Source organism: Silene latifolia, chromosome 1 (genome assembly GCF_048544455.1).
Source record: "Silene latifolia isolate original U9 population chromosome 1, ASM4854445v1, whole genome shotgun sequence".
NCBI lineage: Eukaryota > Viridiplantae > Streptophyta > Magnoliopsida > Caryophyllales > Caryophyllaceae > Silene > Silene latifolia.
In genome coordinates this window covers 117,281,858-117,287,857 of record NC_133526.1, presented here as the reverse complement: position 1 = coordinate 117,287,857, position 6,000 = coordinate 117,281,858, and positions in this window count along the sequence as shown.

Below are 6,000 nucleotides of genomic sequence, written 5' to 3'. Positions count from 1 at the left end.
ATGATCTCAAAACAACTGTCTAAAAACTATCAAACTACAAATGAAAGACTCTATCATCGACGGCGACACATCCCAGCTATCCCATGTATCTCGACTCATACCTGCTCAACAACTGCTCACCATCCCCGAATGGATCACCACAGTTTTTAAAACAATAAAACGGGGTCAGTACTAATCACACAATTTATATAACTCAACAAAACAACACACAACACAGCTCAATCGTCACAGATATACTCCGAACTCCATCACCAACTCCACAATACTGACTACACACTAAAGTGTGTAGCCCTGCCAGAGTACCCATCGCAACAGGTTACTCCTCGCCGCCAGTGGGGGACCGCAGCCGTTCCCACCTAAGCCCCGCTCATCTCCATCGAGCGATAAACCCAAATCCACTAATGTGCACATCCCTTCTGTAGTGGGTTCCACAGAAGGCGAATCATGGGCGTGAAGCCACTCCCGCAAGTGACTCCACTCAGCCAGGGACGCACCCCGAAGAACACAGACGGATACAATCAATCACAACTACTAATCAGCAATCAAACCCAACAACTGTCACAATACTTGTACGATAAAACTCAACAATCACAAAGCACAACCAACACATCATGTGACTAATACTGAGTAGGGAAACCCTACCTGGAATACAATACAATCAGACGATCTCAATAGCTGTTATCAAAAAGCCTCCTCTACGAATCCTCCTCCTAACATATGATCACATAATTACTAACAATCATAAAAACTAACAAAACCTCCAAACCCCCAAATTAGGGTTTAAACAAACTTAATAAAATACTATAAAATCGGTACTTAGATCTTACCCTCGACGCAAGGATCACAAGAATGTAAAGGATGATGAATTCCGACCTCTCAAGCTCCGGGATTTGTCAACAATGCAAAAGATGCGAAGTACGTAGGTTGAAATCTCTTTTGAAGTAATCAGGTTTGATAAATGTGTATTATGAAAGTGACGGAAAGGTTTATATACTAATTCGCATTATTAACAAAACCCGATAAAACATTACCCGTAAACCGAGCTACTCGATCGAGTAGCTGACGTACTCGATCGAGTGCCACTTACTCGATCGAGTACCCAAGATGCTCGATCGAGTATCCTACAGGCAGAACACTGTTTTAAAAACCAAAACACCCTTACTCGACAAAGTAAGGCCCACTCTATAGAGTACCCAGAGACTCATAAAATCGTAGTATTACACTATATCTGGTGATTTTGAAAATTACTTTTTAGTTTTATTTTTCGGCGAGTAATATCGGTGGGAACCGGCTAAGGTAAGGAGTTCAGATTGGATAGTTGATTGGCAGATTTCAAAATCAAAGGAAGGAGAATTAGGGTCTGTGATTTAAGAATTCGAAATTTTGGGGATTCGTGCCGTCGTGGTGAACTTCTCTCATCCCCAATCTTCATCTGCTTCTATCGACGGCAAACGGATCACGACCGGCGACTCTGTCATACTTGATCAGTCACTGTAGGTGATTTGGGTGCGGAATACAGGAGAGGTGAGATGCGAGATAGGGACGACAACGGTGGTGGTCTCTCTGCTAACATCTTAACAACGGCGGTTTATGCCGGAGCTCGGTGTCGGCGATGGTGGTGGTTGCCGGATTCTGGTAATGGTGGTAGATGGGGATGAATGGGATTTAGGTTTTGGTAGTGTGATGTTTACAATGGGGTTTGTATGTCGTAGTGTTTAATAAAAGGTAGTAGTTAGTTCGTTCTCACCGTTCACATATCTACCATTAGATTAGACAAATATGAACGGCCATGATTAAAATTAAAACATCCTATATGTACACGCAGCCCACTCTTTCCCCCCCATAATTTCATAATTTACACTCGCCACTTCCACCTAGAGCTCCCAAACACCGGAGCTCCGACAAGACTCTCGTCGGAGAATCTCGCCACCCCGCCATATGATCGCCGGAGCTCTGACCAAGCCCATAGTCATCGTCCCCTTTTGTATTCCCCTCCCTATCATTGTACCAAAACAATCGTGCCACTGGCGCCGTCACACCGACGATAACAACTCCGGGAGGCCATCTTATTATTTCTCAGAAGGTAATTTTCTCGAAGCATTGCTCAGAGAGCTTGAACTTGTAGGTTTGTTGTCATTTAACGCTCAATCCTTGGAATCCCATTTTGTGTATCATATGATCGATCGATTGTACTAATCGATTGAATCATTAACTATTGGCTGACGAAGTGGTAGACTATTGAATGTTTTAAATTTAGTCGATTTTGCAAGTTTCGTGGAGAGATCCATGGTGGCTCCTGCAGTCGTGCGTCACTGCGTTTGTTCACAGATTTAATATCGGGGAAAGAGTAACGACGGCGATGCTCCTGTGGGTCTGTGTCTATCCGCCTTCAAGGCACTTTATCCCCGTGCTCGTCTCTTACTTGTTAGCTCAGTTGCTATAACAAAATACAAAAAATGTGATTGTGGCATGGAATTGCTCATCGTGGATGAACAAACAACTGATCATAGTACTTGGAATCTTAGATATATGAAATTGGAAGGGCAGGTACCTGATAGGCTGCTTGTGTATTTGAGATATTGGTTTAAGGATAAATATTTGGGAGTAGGAAGTTGATCAGTAGTGGGCACACTGAGTTCGAAACAAGCATACAAAACCACCTCATATAGAAAAAATGGTACGCAAGATAGCAAAAAGAAAGTGTATCTAGGATAGAATAAAGCGTATATAAAATTTCGGTAAAAAGTGTTCCTAAAATGGAAAAAAGTGTATTTTTTTTTGTAAAATGTATAAAAAATCAAGGTAAAAATGATTCTAGTATAGAAAAAAATGCATATAGAATTTCGGTAAGAGTGTACCTAGAGTAGAAAAAAGTGTATCTACATTTTTAAAAAGTGTATATAGAATTCACGAGAAAAACGTATCTACAATAATATAAAGTGTAGATACATTAGAATACATATTAGGTATACTATTGACTATCGTAGGTACACTTTTTACTCGAATTCTACACATTTTTTAAGAATGTAGATACACTTTTTTCTACCGTAAGTATTACACTTTTACTTGAATTTTATATACACTTTTTAAGAATGAAGATATACTTTAATCTATCCAAGTTACATTTTTTTACTAAATTCTATACACTTTTGATGTATCCGATAGTATTATAATTAATGCATCTAATAGCCCCATTCCTTGCTCTCCTTACTCATCACATTAACACAGTGAAATCATTACCAGGTCATAGCTCCAACAATCGCCCAACATAGTTTGAACAAATAAACTCGCTTTATCATGAGAATTATAATTAACTTGACAATAACATGATAGTACCTATAGTAATGATGACAAAAAAATATTGAATTACATACACAATTTGCATTATCATCAGCTAACCGGCCATAGTGATCAGACCATACACCATATTGACCATAATGATCAGACCATACATCATGAATATATAACTAAGCACCTCAAACGGAATAAAATACCGAGCATTCCCATTTCAATCAAATAATGCAGCAAGTTAGTTTAATTCATCAAATGGTCCAACTTAATCAAACAACTCATGCGTTGATACACCATTCTCGTCGTCAACCCACTCATATCACCACCGCCGTCGATCGTGTCGTGTCTGGTCAATAACAGTGAATCCAATTCGAAATTTCCTAATGTTGTGTCGTGCACCACGAAGTAAATAGTTGTTGTCACGTTGGCAATTGTTGGATGTCGGAGTTCCGTGGGGTGTGCTTCACCTCCGGCATGGTCAGGGCGAGGATGAGGATTATGTCAGAATGAGGAGAAGATGAGGCGATAGTGTAGTTAGTTCAGCGCCAATAAAAGGCCGACGAGGTTAGTTTGTACCGTCGAATGGAGCAACCAAGGATGTCGACGACGGCGGGATCTGCGTGGCAGACGAAGGAGAAGGTCGTCGCCGGCAGTGGTCTAGAATGTTTTGACGAGTGATGAATCAGGGATGAAGGAGGTTAGGTGAAGTGGTTGGTGATAATTGAGGAGAAGTCGTAACCAGGGGTTTGGTCTTTTAATTGTTATAAAAAGAGAGAGAATCTTTAATTAATAGTGTTTCACTAGTTCACGAAGTGATCGTTTTCATAGGATCATATATATATATATAGGTGGGATCGGTGGTAAGAACATTCGATGGTGAAGCGAAACGGTTAACGACTCACCTATAACAAAATTAATCACAATACGCAATAAATTATTCCAGCCTCCAAAGTCCAAAGTAACAGCCCCCGATAAATTATCATCAAACCAAAGCTCACTTAGATTAAACCCAATAACACAGCCTACCACCAAATCACATTCATCCATCGCCATCAGCAACCACCGTCGTCGACATCACCGGCAACCATCGTCACCGTCGACATCACCCGGAACACTCCACCATCGCCATCTCTCTATCGACATATCCACTACTCCTATATCTCAGTGGTACCGTCGCTGGTGGATCTCCGACAGGCTCGCACCGCGTCGGCACCACCCACGACGGCTAAACTTACGACTGTTCTTTCTCTTTCTACCTCGCCATCCCCACCATCACCATCCTTAACCAATCACCAAGTAGCAACCCACCGTCAATCAACAACACCCACGCACCTTCACGCCACCATGGGCGACCACCATGAAGCGGACTTGAAGAGCTTGAGCCATTTGGGTTCAGACTTGGGTGGCTCGAATGGTATTCGAACATCGGCGGAAACGAAAGTGATTCTCGAGTCATAGCAGGTCCATTGCGAATTGAGTGATTGCCTGATTGGTGATAAGAATTAGAAAGTGTGGGCAACTGTGAGTGTAATTTGTTGATTAAGGACATTAATAGAGTTGTTTAACTAATAATTTGAAGCTTTAAATGGCTATCTGAAAATCGGGGAGTGTGGGTGAAGTCAACGAAGATGAAGGCAGTGATTTGTAATGTTTTGGTAAGATGACTAGTGAATGTTTGGATTTAGAAGCGGCAACTACAATAAAGATTGGGGAAAATGTACCTAGAATTGAGAAAAATGTATCTATATGGTTATAAACTGTATATAGGATTTATGTTAAAAAAAACGTATTTATGATAATATATAATGTATTTGAGATATAAAAAAATGTATCTACACGGTAAAAAAAATGTATCTAGAATTATGTAAGAAAATGTGTATATACCGTAAAAAAATGTATCTAGAATTATATGAAAAAGTGTATCTATCATAGGTCAAAGTGTATATATATGTGATTTGGTAAAAAAAAAAAAAAAAGGTATCTAACATATATTTCAATGTATCTACTTCGTTACCGCACTAGATACATTGAAACATATATGTAAGAAACACTTTTTTTTAACCAAATCTCACATACGAGTACATTTTAGACTATAGTAGATACGCTTTTTACCTAAATTCTATACTCGTTTTTTAAGAAAGTAGATACACTTTTTCCTATTTTAGTTAAACTTTTTACCTAAATTCTATATACATTTGTTTATATCCTAGATACACTTTTTACCTTAATTCTATATACACCGTTTAGGAATGCAGATACACTTTTTTCTATCGTAAGTACACTTTTTACCCGAATACTATATACACTTTTTAAGAATATAGATACACTTTTTTCTATCCTAGGTACACTTTCTACGATATTTTTAATATATGACATATATAACACGACTATTATAAGTACACTTTTTACATGAATCTAAGATACATTTTATGTGGTTCTCTTTACTATGTACATATTTCCTGTTTTATTAAAAAAACCCACCTAAATACACGTTTATTGTAGTCATCAAATGAAGGTCTCTTAAATAAAACAAATTCACTCAAATCTAGGTCAAAGGTTGACTTGAGTCCTTGACCAGTTGACCCAGTAACTCTCCTCCTCACCATAATAAGTTTCATTGAATTGATAACAACTCAAACATAAGCTTTTTTTTGGTCTCACAAAGCGCGCACTCGCATTACAATAAGGGGGATTTGAACCTGGGACCTA